This window comes from Dipodomys merriami, unplaced genomic scaffold (assembly GCF_024711535.1).
Source record: "Dipodomys merriami isolate MVZ:Mamm:240054 unplaced genomic scaffold, mDipMer1.0.p SCAF_81, whole genome shotgun sequence".
Classification (NCBI taxonomy): Eukaryota; Metazoa; Chordata; class Mammalia; order Rodentia; family Heteromyidae; genus Dipodomys; species Dipodomys merriami.
Genome location: NW_027206413.1, coordinates 3,646,810 through 3,660,743, shown reverse-complemented (window position 1 = coordinate 3,660,743; position 13,934 = coordinate 3,646,810). Strand labels below are relative to the sequence as shown.

At 50.4% G+C, this 13,934-nt stretch overlaps 1 protein-coding gene across 5 annotated transcripts in view; it reads right to left on the bottom strand.

Annotated features, from left to right (window-relative positions):
* Positions 1-13,576, bottom strand: part of LOC138819667 (synphilin-1-like) — a 132,098-nt gene extending 118,522 nt beyond the window's left edge. For 2 of the 5 annotated variants that reach the window (XM_070011157.1, XM_070011163.1), the window contains exon 1: positions 11,997-12,117. The gene's annotated coding sequence lies outside the window, so the exon portion shown is untranslated. Of the gene's footprint in view, positions 1-11,996; positions 12,118-12,494; positions 12,561-12,889; positions 12,916-13,344 lie in introns of those variants that run through there. The other 3 variants (XM_070011158.1, XM_070011159.1, XM_070011160.1) reach the window with 3 other exon arrangements.
* Between the last annotated feature and the right edge of the window lie 358 nt (positions 13,577-13,934).

The following is a 13,934-nucleotide window of genomic DNA, read 5'->3' as shown; positions in this document are numbered from 1 at the left end:
GTGGGGTGGCTCTGATCTGTGATTCCTGATGTATGCCAAGCACTAAAACTCACCTCGGATATATGATAAATACTTGTTAGTGAGGAATAAAACATATTAAAATGTGGTTTAACAAGCCAGGCCTGAGTCACGCTCGGCGTTAGCAGTCAGGCTAGGTCCTGCTCTAAGGTTCGAGCTGAAGCTTAAAAGCAGGATGATCAATGCCTGCCTGTCGTCATACCTCCTGCCCTGCCCAGGCTGTGTGGAGTGTGGGAGAATGGAAATGACTAGAATAAACACCCCAAGAAGCTTGGCGTTGGTGCGGCAGGTTTCCATTTTGTTTTGGGGCTCATGTTATCCCTTAGTTTTGTTCCCTTAAGACTGGTGCTCTACACCTTGAGTCGCACCTACACTTCCGGATTTTCGCTCATTAAATGGATATGAGTCCACTGGATTTGTCTTCTTGGGCTGGCTTCAACTTTATCCTTCAATCTCAGTCTCCTGAATAGCAAGGATTAGAGGCATGAACTACCAGTATCCAGCCTTTATGTTACTTTCCCCGGCCATTCTGTCTTCACGTCACAAGCTCTATCAAAGCTCACCCTAAACCCAATAGCTAGCGGGAGTGACAACGTCCACCAGATGGCTTGGCTTTTCCGAATAACAATGATACATGTAGCACACTGTATTCTGTAACCACCGCTCCTCAGCCCTATTAACTGTAATTCCGTGAACCTTCCATCTTAGATCTGAACATGCTTATGTGTAAGACAATCTGAAAGATTCATTCACTCAGTCCATATATAAGAATACAGCGGCTACCAGATGCTGTGCTAGACACTTGCAGAGACTTGAGAAAACACTTCTTACCGCAAGTAGCGACTGGCTCAATAATCCTCCACGCAAGTGTGGCTGAGCAAGGTCACCCACACCTGAGCTGGAGCATGGCCACGGTCCCGCTCCTGGACCATGCACCGAGCACCCCAACTCCCTTCCTCGAGCCCCTCAGCATTCTGCACTCCTCTCTTAGGGAGGGGCCCTGCGTTGAAATACCAGTCCCTCTATGGCCTCAAAATAGATCAAACAGGAATTTGTCCCGGCGCGTTTTTTTCTTAGTTCTGCTTTTAAATTTGGGCAGGACATTTTTTCATGACGATCTTGATTGAAATAGCACGCCACAATCTCACAGCTTTCTCAGGGTCAGGCAAATGAGCTGGCATAGCCCCCTCTCTCTCATGATGTACAAACACCAGCTTTGCATTTGATAGTTTTACAAAACACCCTAGTGTCCAATGTATCACGCAGGGAGGGTTGCCAAGAGCAGGAAAAGAAAGAAAAGCAGAGCAGAGCTGCTTCCTAGACACAAGTTTCAATGGTTCTGGAAAACTGCATAAAACTGGATCAAATTTCTATACTAATCTGACAGTTTCCCAGTAGCAGCAAGAAGGAAAAACCACTGATTATCCGCAAGACAATTAGATGACAAAGAGCTATTTATTTTCGTGTTAATTCTAACAAATGGAAATTTTTATTTCACTAAAACCCAATCCCCAACTCTCTCCCTCCCTCTACTCTCCCAAGCCCCCCCCTTTTTTTTGCTCTAAAATTGGGACTTGAACTTAGGTCCTCTCATTGCCACTTGGTTCTTCTACTCAAGGCTGGCAGATCACCATTTGAGCCCCAGCACCACTTCCCCCAAATACTTCATGATGCATATTTCATGAAGGAGTTCTAAGGTAAATCAAATGTCCTCTGATGGAGTACTGACTTGAGTACACCTGCACACCCATTGCAAACTACGGCTTTGATTACACAGAACCTGCTGCAGGAGATACATCTACAAACATCCTCAAAGAAAAAAAGCAGTGATCAAGTCCCTTGCTGGGAAAAGCCTGTCTCCCTTCTCACCAAATCAATCTGCACATTTTGAAAAGCGCTGCTCTATTTCCTAGCAACATGAGTAAACATTGTACTACATCCAGTGCCCAAGATTCATAACCATGTTAATCTGTGAATACTCAACTTAATTAGAGATTGGAGTTTTCAATTGTATTTTTAGTGCACTACAGTTTTGCTAAATTATGATTATCAGTGGCTGAGTGTGCTTACGTCTGCAGAAACTCAAGGACTGAAAATGAATCATTTATTTCCATCCTGACACGGCCGCTTTCTCGAAGGCGCTGTTCTCTCGGGCCTTGGAGTGATTGGAATTCTATGGTTAAAACACAGCTTGGAGGCCTCATTTATGAAAATTCCTTTAAACCTTTCACCACTTTGACAAATCCAGTCCAAGTTCACTGAGCCAATTCAAAAGTAGCTCTCAGCCTTTTTTTAGGTTTTCAATTACACCAACACAGCACACCAGAGCCATCATGTTTGAAGAAGTATATTTTAGCTGCAGAAAAACATGAATTTTTTTTAAGCGATCCAAATGAAAGCAGCCTTGTCCCAACTGAAGCCAACAGACATGAAGCTTTGTCTAGGTTGAACCATCCTTATCTTACTAAAGACAAGATCCTCAAGTTACTTCAGCATGGTTAATATTCATTTATTTACCATAGGATGTTAGCTTCTTTTCTGGCTTTAACAAATATACTTTGTAAAAAAAAATATTGGCAAGCATCTCACCCCTCAAACTGTTCCAGAAAATTGAGGAATTGTTCAAACCTTCTCCCAACATCATTCCTCCCTCTAATACATAGCATGAGACAGCGAGATTTACTTTTCTTATACATAATCAGAAAAAAAAATTCCCAAGCAGGCCAATGAGCTCTTCCGGTCAAAATTGGTCATCAACGGCCAACTGAGGTTAGACCTAATTCCATGCTCTATTCCAGTGCACTCTCTAGGCGCCCTGATGAAATCAGACTCATTTGTCCTGTCTAACAGGATTCTGATTGCCTCCTCAAGTCTGCCTTAAAAAAAATGTTTATAGCTGGGTGCTGGTGGCTCACGCATGTAACTGTAGCTATACAAGAGGCTGAGATATGAGGATCACAGCTCAAAGCCAGCCCAGGCAGGAAATTCCACAAGACTTTTATCTCCAATTAACCACCAGAAAACCAGAAGTGGCGCTGTCGCTCAAAGTGATAGAGTGCTAGCCTGGAGCAGAAAAGCTGAGCAATAGCTCTCAGACCCTGTGTTCAGGGCTCAGGACCTACAAAAAAATAAGTTTATCTAGCTAAGTGCTGCTGTTTCATGCCAGCCATGTTACTCAGGAGATCTGAGTGCAAAGCCAACCCAAGCAGGAAAGTCTATGGGACATTTATCTCCAATTAACCAACCAAAAGTCAGAAGCAGAGCTGTGGCTCCATTGGTAGAGCACTTGCCTTGAGCTCAGGGACAGTGACCAGGAGTTCCAATTCTAAGATTGGCATAGACACAAAAGAACGTCTTTTTAATTCAAGTGGAAGGCAATTTGACCAGAAAATTCAATTAAACCATGCCTGTTGCAAATAATAAATTAATGGACTAATAAGAGTTTCGAGCTGTAAAATTACAGATGATCTAGACAGCTGAACCAGCAGACACTTGGCATCCAAATTCCCTCTAACGGTTGAATGAGAGAAGTGTCACACTCACTTTTAATGACTTACAAGGATGTGCATAAGTGAAAAAAACATGTTTATATGGCTTAGCAGCTCAAGCACTGATATTTTCTCCCAATTTCCCACTCTGATTTTACATGAATTGTGATTAGTACGGGGGTGCCAATCTTTGTTATACAAATTATTTCAAATGGGATTTATCACTGGAGGTAGACTAGCAAAATATGCACAGTTGTTTAGAAGGACATGCAAACATTTAACGACTGTATTGCAAAAAGCAAATTTACTCAGGATTTATATAAATCTCCTGTTCTCTCAGGACAAGCAGAGCTGACTCTGAAATTTAGCAAGCTCATCATGATGACTTTAACAGCTCCCTGCTGCAGCCTTTCCCTTCCCTGGACATTAAAAGTTAATGTTCTGTATGTCAGCTGGCCTTTTGGTGATCTCTCTGCAAGGCTTGTTTGATGGCTGAGCTCTTGTGTTTGGTCTGTCCTATTGTTTGCTTCCTCACTCTGCTACAAAACTATTACAATATAATGTGTTAGGCTGCTTCTAGGTTCCTTAGTGTTGGATATAAAGATGCGAAGCCAAAGTTGTACAAGTCGTGTACAGGTTCAGTTCAGTGTTTGGGCAGAGCTCCGGCCCTGTGAATATGGAGGCCTGAATCCATGCAGTCTGGCCCAATTAGGTTCTTGGGCTCCAGGTAGGGCTAGGAGCTGCAAATGGGAGACTGAGACAGGGGAGGAGACTGGGGAAGTGTGCCTCTGTATGCCCTCCCTTCAGCTCATGGTATTCCTAATAACCTTCTGTCATTCATTAATTCATTTGCCCCATACTGAGTGCTCACCATGTGCCTATCAACCTCTGGACCCCACTGGGCACAGAAAGATGACCAGATACCCATGCCCCACTCTCAGGCCGAGGTTAGAGAGCAGAGAAGGCTTTGTCCACCTCCAATGGGAGCCAACCACCAAGGTTTGCACTGGCCGGTGAGAGGGAGGGAGGAGATGGTCGTGGATTCTTCCTGAGGAGTTGGAGTCCAAGCCTGCCACCTTCTTCCATGGGTCTGCTAGCCACACGTGGCTGGGAAGCACTGCAAAGGTGGCTGGTCTCAGTAGGAAATACACATCAAATTTCCAAGACCTTAGAGTGGAAATGAAAAGAATGTCTAATCTGTTACATTGGTTGGATATGGAAAGGCTTGGATGCAGGTTACTGTATTGGGCCAAATAAAATATACTAAAATGTCACTTGTTTTCATGTAGAATGTATGATTACCAATATGGTGACGCTCACAGATCCTTCCATCTATTCACCGGTGCTGCACAGACAATATGTACACAGAAAAACCTGGGTGAATGTCCTGAAGCAGGGAGGTGGGTGAGCAGTCAGAAGTACAGAGTAACCAAGACAAAAACACAGCCACTGGGCTTATGTTCAGGGAGAGAGAACAGAGAATGGTGACAACTTTTCTTTCTGAGCCAAGGTTCTTTGCCGGATATGCAGCAAAGAGGGCCCAGAACATAAAGAGCACCATGATACCGTCGCAAGCAAATCAGAAGCTGTGTGTGGTTAATGAGCAATGGTCTACTGCACAGACTGGACTAAGACAGGTAACGCTCCATCTGTGGCTCCCATCTGGCTACTCACACCTTCTCATCTGCAAAGGCAAGGCTTATGAACTGTTCTGCTCTGTGTTCCCCTGATTCTGTCAAGATGTCTGGAAACCTGAGCATCCTGAACATCTTGGGGAATGAAAAGGATAGGCTAAAGGAGCAGAGACTGGAATTCTGAACCTGCCAGGGACTGAGAAACTTCTGTAGAAGTATGTGTGTGTGCCTGTGTGTGTGTTTGTGTGTGTTTGTGTGTGTGCCTGTGTGTGCCTGCGGGTATGCCTGTGTGTGTGTGCGTGCGTGTGTCTGTGCATGTGTGTGTGTCTGTGTGTGTATGTGCACGTGTGTGTCTGTGTGTGTAACTGTGTGTTTGTGTGTGTGCGTGTGCCTGTGTGTATACCTGTGTGTTTGTGTGTGCGTGTGTGTGCCTGTGTGTGCATGCGTGTGTGCGTCTGTGTGCGTGTGCACAGGTGCGTGTGTGTGCGTGTGCGTGCGTGTGTGCGTGTGTGTGCGTCTGTGTGTGCCTGTGTGTCTATGTGTACCTGTGTTTATGTGTGCGTGTGTGTGTGTGTGCGCGTGTGTGTGCGTGCGTGTGTGTGTGTGCCTGTGTGTGTTTGAGACTGCTTTTACCCTGAAGTCCAGGCATCTTCCTGCTTACTTCTCTCATCTTCCTGCTTACTTCTCTAAGTGCTGGAATTACAGGCATGACCCATCACTCCCAGCCCAAAACGATAAATTTATTTCTACTTTTTCTTTCATAAAATGTACATGATATTTAAATTATGTACGGTTCTTCCTGGCAAGATATAAATAACTGCAAGTGCAACAAGCTCAGGACCTATGTCTGTGTTAGAGTGAGCACAGGTCTTAGTATCTGTGCAAAGATCACATGGAGACTCTGTGGACATTTCGGCTGATGAGTATCTACTGAGTTGGAATTTTCAATGAACATGTAAACACCACCCAGCAACGTGGCAGGAATTTAACCTAGTATGACCAAAGCAGAAGTCCCACCTTCAATAATATTACCTTCTCTCTGTGTGAGAAAGTTAACAAGGCAAGTGGAGTGAGCTGAGATTTTTTTCCAGCCCCAGAAATTGACCACTCCTATCTTGGAGCCCTCTAGAGTATAGAACCTGTTCTAGTGAAGTAGATACTCAACCTACTTTGTGCAGGGCTGTGGGGGCTGAGGGAGCACCGTCAGAAGCTCAGAGTTCCCCAGCCCACGTCCTGTTCTCATTTGTGGGCCATGTGGAGCACACAGTCCCCGACACACTGATCTGGTTCTTCATTCATTCCATTTTGCCATTTGTCAGTGGACACAACGCCTTTTCTTAACCTCATTCTCTACAGGTGAAAACAGGATTCGTGGTGCTTCTCTTGGAGAGGGACTGGCTGGAACATGCTTTCCAAAAGGGGCTGACAAGTAGGAAGTGCTCAGTAATGTATTTCCTGGTCAATACTCAATTCTGACTATTAGCTTTCTTCTGGATCCTGGCTTTTCAAGAGCTGTTTAACTTGGTATCCATGAGTCTGGGGGAAATCCAAAGATGGGATACGGTAGACTCTTGAAAGCACCTTAAAGTGGCGGATGTTCCTGTGCCTGCACATGCCTTCTTCACCAAGCCTCAACACGATCTCATCCTGAAAACAGGTTAAGTACCACAGAACTCCTGGGGCTCCCAATGTGACTGGGATTGCCCCAACATGTCAACAGGATCTCCCTAAATGGCTCAGAAACACGCCGCTGCTATGTCTGAGTTTTGTCCCCAGGGGTACGACCTCCCTCCACAGGCGGCCTTTATTCCCTGGAAGCATTAGGATCACAGGAATGTGGCTAGACTTTTAAGGCAGAATTCATCTTTAGGTCAGCTATAGACCTGGAGGGCTTCTCTACATCTTTCCCATCATCTTTTTTTTTTAACATAGCCACTTCACCTTAAACCAACGAAAGTCATTTTAGGGCTAAGGACATATTTCAAGTGGGAGATCTATGCCTCGATTGTAGGAGGTCCCAGATTCCATCCCCAAATGAACCTAGATGAACACAGAGTCAAGTTGATGTTTATTTCTATTCCTCAGCTACTCAGATGAGTGCTGCCAGCTTGGTAATCTCCAGAGAGAGTGCTTCAGGTCAAGCAAGCCACCTGACTGCTCAAATAGTCATATAGCAGATAACACCTCCTTCCTAGGCCTGCTGTGAGAATGAAATAAGAAAGCAACTGTAAGGCATCTGGTCAAACACCCAACCCCACAGTACCTCATAAATAGTAACTATTAAATATCTTCTTTGATGGGAAAAAAATGATTCCTCATCTGGCCCCCAAACCACAAGGTTTTAGCCTAAAGGTTTACTTTTAAGTCAGTGGTATTTTTCAGCCTCTTTCTTAAGGAAGTTGTTAGTGACCAAGTGAGAAAACATTCATACAACATTTAGGAAAATTTAAGAAAACACCTGAGCAGCCAGACAGTCCTCCTTCAGATCCAATATTCCAACATGCAAATGTGAGAGTCAAGCTAAAGGAAACAATAAACCTACAAGAAAAATCACACACACACACAAATAAGTGAGTCGTTCAGCTCACACGTTGCATTCATGCATTTACACATTCCTGAGCATCTGTGGTATAGGAAGCTCTATCCTAAACACACTGGTCAACAAAGACTGCAAACTTCATCCCTGCTTGAGAGCCATTTGCCTAGAGCTGAGGGATGGTGATCCAAGAGGATAAAGCAGTATGCAGGAGACCACGAGGGGGAGAGGCAGGGTTCAACAACGGCTTCTGAAAGGAGCAACACTACGGTGGAATCTGGAAGGATGACAGATGCTCAATGACCCAAGAATGCAGCACTGTCACCCACTTCACCTAGACAATCACAAGCAGAGGTATGAGGGGAAGAGAGTCCTACAAGTTGGGTTTAAATGTCTAATTTTATGAGTGGCGGGTTAAAAAAAATTCTACATTACTGTGACAAAAGTGTCTTAAAACATTTAATTCCACAAAAGGCACTTAGGGATTTTATAGCAACCTCTATCCTGAATAATAAGAAGCTAGAGCAGACTGTTTTAGAAAATGTTACTGCACCAGATAATGGCACATTCACTCTTCCAATTAACATTTATTGCGTATCTTCGGGGTTCTTAGGACTGTGCAATAAAACTATCAAAGTGTTCACTCAGGTTGGAGCTGGTCATCCAAGGCCCTTACATAAAGAGCAGTTGAGTGTACTATGCAGACTAATTGCGTGGACTCGCAGGCCGGGTGCTTCTGTCTGCCCTAACTTGCATTGGTTGGTAACCACTCACCTGAACTCAGTCTGCCTGCCTCTCCACAGTGTCTGGTAAAGTTACAATTCAAATGGACCCTCAGACGAAAGGTGAGAAGGGGCTTGGAATTTCTCTCCCCTCTACATTTATGGAAGAATGTAGATGAGGTACTGTGTGTGTGTGTGTGTGTGTGTGTGTGACAGAGAGAGAGAGAGAGAAAGAGAGAGAGAGAGAGAGAGAGAGAGAGAGAGAGAGAGAGAGAGAGAGAGAGAGAGAGAGAGAGGAGAGAGGGAGAGAGGGAGAGAGAGAGAAACGATCTTTCTATGAAGTTGGTCGGCCTCCAATCTACCATCCTCCAATCTCTACCTCCTAAGTGCTAAGATTAGAGACCCACACCACATGCATGGTTTTGCACAGATTTTTTTTTTTATTAATGCACCTGTATCTTCACACAAGTCTGCCCAAGTTGTTGCCATCTGCCCTGACTACTTCCTGTACGTAAATAAATCTTCCAAGTTTTACTGGGTTTGCCGCTCCACAGCGACCCCCACCTCTGCACACAGTGCTCATGTTCTTTGAGGAAGCACTTACTTCCTATTCTGCAGATATTCATGTAACTGTCAATACTGCTCCTGGCTCAGGAATGTCCACACCACTCAAAGCAGGCCAGGGCCTTTCTGCCTGCTAGATATTCTGAGTCCACCGGCAGAATACTGCAGGAAGACAACCAGGTGTGCCTTGGGAGAAAGAATTCGTCTTCCGAGCAGTTGTTTCTGGGTTGAGGGTGGTCCCAACTTTCCTTTGATTTCTTAGGGTCACCTCAATTCGACTGTCTGTTGCTTTACAGCGAAAGACACTTCACTACATGCAATAGCCCACTGCAACTTGAAAAGCAAACAACAACCCACATCAGAGCATACACTGCAGCTTACAACGTACCTTCACCTTCAATTTATCTCTTTTAGCCAACCTTTCGGGAACTGAAGTTTTCTCCTCCCCCCAAATAAATCACTTATTGATTTCTCTATTTCTCAGAACAGCACCATCATTCTTAGTCACATAAGCCTTTTTAAATCTCAGAATGATTTTGACTCGGAGCTTTCCCTAACCCGCATCATCCCTCACCTAATCTTCATTTGGGGTCTGCTGGAGAAGGGTCCCCTGCTTCTCACTTCCCTAACGCCACCTGTGCCAGAGCCTTCTCTTCCTCCCGATCCCGCTCTGGACCCTGCCACCAGCCTGCTGTGCTCATCCCAAGGCCGCTGCCATGAGCATTTGGCTACATACGTTCTGCAGCTGTGGTCTACAGAACCACATTACAAGACAGTGCAGTGCTGGGGAAGAGCAACCTATGTTCTGAGTTCTCAATGAGCAACTCTCCCCTCTACCTCCCATCCCTTCGCAGAAGGGATCTGCCACACAAGAGCTGACGAGGCAACACGAAGCTACACCAAGGTGTAGCAGGCTGAACCTTACAAAGCTGTAATTTCTTTTCATTTCTTTTCTCTGTGCAGCGCCTTCTCCTCTGAAGTGGGAGCTTTCCTCTCCTCTTGAATCTGGATGATCTTACTATGATCTTGCTATGCCCAGGGGGAGGACAGCGAATGTGATACAAACGTAGGTTAAGTCACTTTTGCTTCTAGAACACAGGCTTGGCGCTGTGTTAATCAGCTCAGGCTGGTCTGCTGGAGAGTGGAAGTCGCGGTCCCACTCACCTGTGCGCATGGCCAATAGCCCGACAACTTCCAGACACCAAAGGGAGGCCATCCAAGGCCATCCCACCAGCTGACTTATTATTCCCCAGGGACCCCAAACAGAATGAGTGGAAGAATCATCCAGCTGGACCCAAGCCAAACTGATAATCAACAGTCATGAGCCATCATAGTTGATTTAAGCAACTACGTTTTGGGGTGACCTCAGAATTGACCCATGGATAACTGATAAAAACATCTCAGTAGATTTGGTTATCTTTGCCTCCAGATTCCTTTTCAATCACTAGTTTCTTGGGCACTCAATTATAAAATATTCTCTTTTCTGTTTTAAAATATATTATTTTGGCGGGGAAAATGTCGGTACTGGGCCTAGAACTCAAGGCCCGTGCTCAAGGTTGGCTCTCTACCACTTATACTTCCCATGATTTAATGTTTCATGTGTTCTGTTTTCTTCCTTTTTAAAAGGTACTTGTGCTGAGGTTATTACAGACTTAATTTTATCCTATACAAATGTGCAAAGTGAACAGACAATACCTAGAAGTCAACTAGAACATTTCCAGGGCCCAGAAACCAGTCATAAAGACCAAATCACTATTTTTTTGTTCATTAACTTAAAAATCTTTAGAAAAAAAGAGCTAAGATGCAAATAAAATACAAATTGGGTTATCTAAGTAAAGGACAATGCACATTATACATTTAAGTAACCCATTTATGGACTCTGTCAGTAAACTCTGCCCTGCAGGTGAATTTACATACCAATCCAAGAAAGGACTAAAGGAAACAAGTGGATCTCCCAAGACACGAACTTCTCCTGTGCGGTTTGCAACAGTCACCTGAAACATTGCCAAGAATGAGGCTTTTATTCTAAAAGCGCCACCAATTCTCTAGTGGCTCTTCAGTTAGATTTTTGCATCTAAAAGAAAAGCCCCTTGTGTTTCTTATAATGTGGCACCTGCTCCTTTTTTTTTTTTTTGACAAGAAAACAGCCTGGAATCTGGCAACAAAAAACAACAACAAAACAAAGGCTCCAGGCTTCTCTGATCATATCAAAGACCACTTGTGTGCCTTAGGTGGCTGGGTGGGTTTCCTAGTACGTGGCCACCCTGCCTCCGACACAGCAGCGCGCTCCAGGCTCTGCCTTTCCAAGGCCAGGGCCCCAGAACCAGCGCCCGCACCCAGCCGGCCCGGTGGGAAGCCAGTCACTGGCTTTAGTCACTTCCTTTCAGGAATCAACAACCGGCCAAGGCCAACGCAGGATCGCCACTCCACGGCACACCCGCTGGCCTGGAAACTTTCTTCACCGGGCGGTGTGCGGACAGCGGGGCGCGCGGCCAGGCTGTGGCACCCCACTGCTGTGTCCTTTCACGACCCCTCTCTGTACCTGACGTCCAGGGTCTGGAGCGGCCCAACACACCTCTCTGCGGGACTTCTGTCAGGAGGACCAGCGTGTCACACACTCACACACACTCACCCCTGCCACCTCCCTCGCTGAGGGCCACTGGACTGATGTGCATCGGTCGCCGCCCGTCGCGTGGGTTGCTCGGGAGGAGCGCGTGTATTTCCCACGCCCGCCCTGATGGACACCTGTCACTCACGGCCTCCGGAGGCCCCGTCCCCGCGCTCCTCCCGTCGTGAACTTTCCCACGGGAAGAGAACCCCGTGGCCCCCCCTCCCCACCCCCGGGCCATGGAGCCGGAGCCGCGGCGCGGCCGCCTTTGTGTGTCCGACCCGCGTCCCTGCGCGCGCGGCGGGCCGAGTTCCCCGGAAAGCGCGCGGCGGCGGCGCCCGCGTGCCTCCCCCACCCCGCCAAGCCGCGCCAGGCCCGAAACCCGGCGCTTGACACGCGCCCCCCAAACCGGCCCAGGCCACTTACCGCCCGCGGATGACAGCCGTGCGCGCGGCGAGGCCGACCACCGGCGCGGGGCGCGGGGCGCGGGGCGCGCGGGCCGGACGGGCCCCTTCCCCGCGCGCGTGACCACGGCCGCACGGCTGTCACGACGGCCCGTCCCCGCGGGTGTCACCGCGCGGGGCGCGAGCGCGGCCCGGCCTCGAGGCCGCCCGGGGGCGCCCGGAGCCGGGGAACGGGAGCGGCGCCCCCTTCCTTCCCGGGAGGACCGCCAGGCGGCCGCCGCGGTTACTATAGAGACCCGCACCCGCCCCGCCCGCCGCGGCGCCCGGCCCCGCAGCCCCGGACGCGCCGCGCGCACAAAGGGAGCCCGGGGGGCCGCGGGGGGCGGCGGCGGCGGCGGCCCGGCCGGGGCCACACCCGCCGGGGGCGCCCGGCGCAAACTTGCCCGGGATCCGGGGCTCCCGCCGCCGCCGCCGCCGCCCGCCTCCCAGCGGCGCCCGCGCCCTGCAGATCGGGGCTCACCGGATCCCGGGGCGCGCGGACCGGCGGGCGGACGGCGGCGGGAGCGAGGAGCGATCACGTCGGGCGCGGGCGGGCGGCGGCGGCGCTGCCGCGGCCCCGCTACGTCACAATGCGGCCGGGCCGCCGGCGCCGCTCCCCGGGCCCCCCACGGGCGCGCGCGCCGGCGGACGGGGGGGCGACGGGGCGGCCGCGGCCGGGACGGGGGTGGCGGGGTCGGTGCGGGGGGGCCGGGGCGCGGGCACCCGGGTCCGGACTGCGAGACCCTCGGCGCCCGCCGGCTGCCCGCTCCCCCGGGCCTGACGGACAGCGACCCCCTCCCGCCGCCCACCCCGGCGCCCCCAGCGCCCCCCCCTCACCGTGGCGCGGACCCCAGACCTGCGGGCTCCGCCGCTCACCTCCGCGCTCCAGGCCGCCCTCCAGCGCCTGGCTCGCCCGCGCGCCGCCTCCTCCCCGCCCACCTCCCCTCCCCTCCCCCACCGCTCCCCCCACTTGCTCGGCAGGCCCTCCCCTGGAAGCCGGGTCTCCCCTCGCCGAGATCCGTGCGCCAGCCGCTGCCACCTCATTGGTCCCCAACATATCGCAGGGTTCCTCCCGCGGGGCGCGCGCGGGCTCCGGGGGGCGGCGTTGGGGGGATCCGCCCCGGCACGGAGTCGTCGCCCCCCTCCCCCCGGCTCCAGACTCACCCACTCTCGGGGCCCCCGAGAACGCTCCGGCCCGCGGGGGGCACGGGGTGCGGGGTGGGGGTCCGCACCCCGCCTCCCGCGGATCCCCGACGCACTCGGGGGGGGCTCCCCGGAAGCGTGGATACCCACCGGGACCTAGGCACAGCTTCGCATGGGTTCTTTCTCACCTCTCCCCCGGGCGAGGTGACCGGGAGGCGATCCCCGAGCCGAGCATGGGGACACGCAGTCCGTCTGTCCCCGGAGCCGGGTCTGTGCGGGTCCCGGGGGAGGCGGGGAGCCCGCGCCCCGCGCCCCGCGCCGGCCCCGGGTGGCGCATCCTGGACCAGCTCATCACTGACAGTGCCTCGGGGCTCCGGCCGGGAGTCCGGGGGTGATCAGCCCCTCCCCGGGCACCCCTGCCCCGCACCCGCCTGGCATCCCGGGTAAGACGTCCCGGGCTCCCGGGACCTACGTGGAAAGTGGCTCCGTCATTTTCGAAACACACAGTGTCCCTCCAGCCGAACGTATGAAATTAGATGACGTCATATGGCCCTAAAATACTTGCCAATATTGGGCTTAATTTGTTCACATCTGGTTAAAATAAAACTCTTTTTCCCCCTATTGTAAACTCTGAGAAAGCACATCTTGCCTTCCCTCCCGTTGCCACTACCTCTGACGGGGGCGAAGAAGCATGGTCTTCAATAGTTCCGCCCTGGGTTGAACTCAGACCTTCGAGGCTGGTGCTCTACCACTTTGGCCACAAAGCCATTTCTCTCTT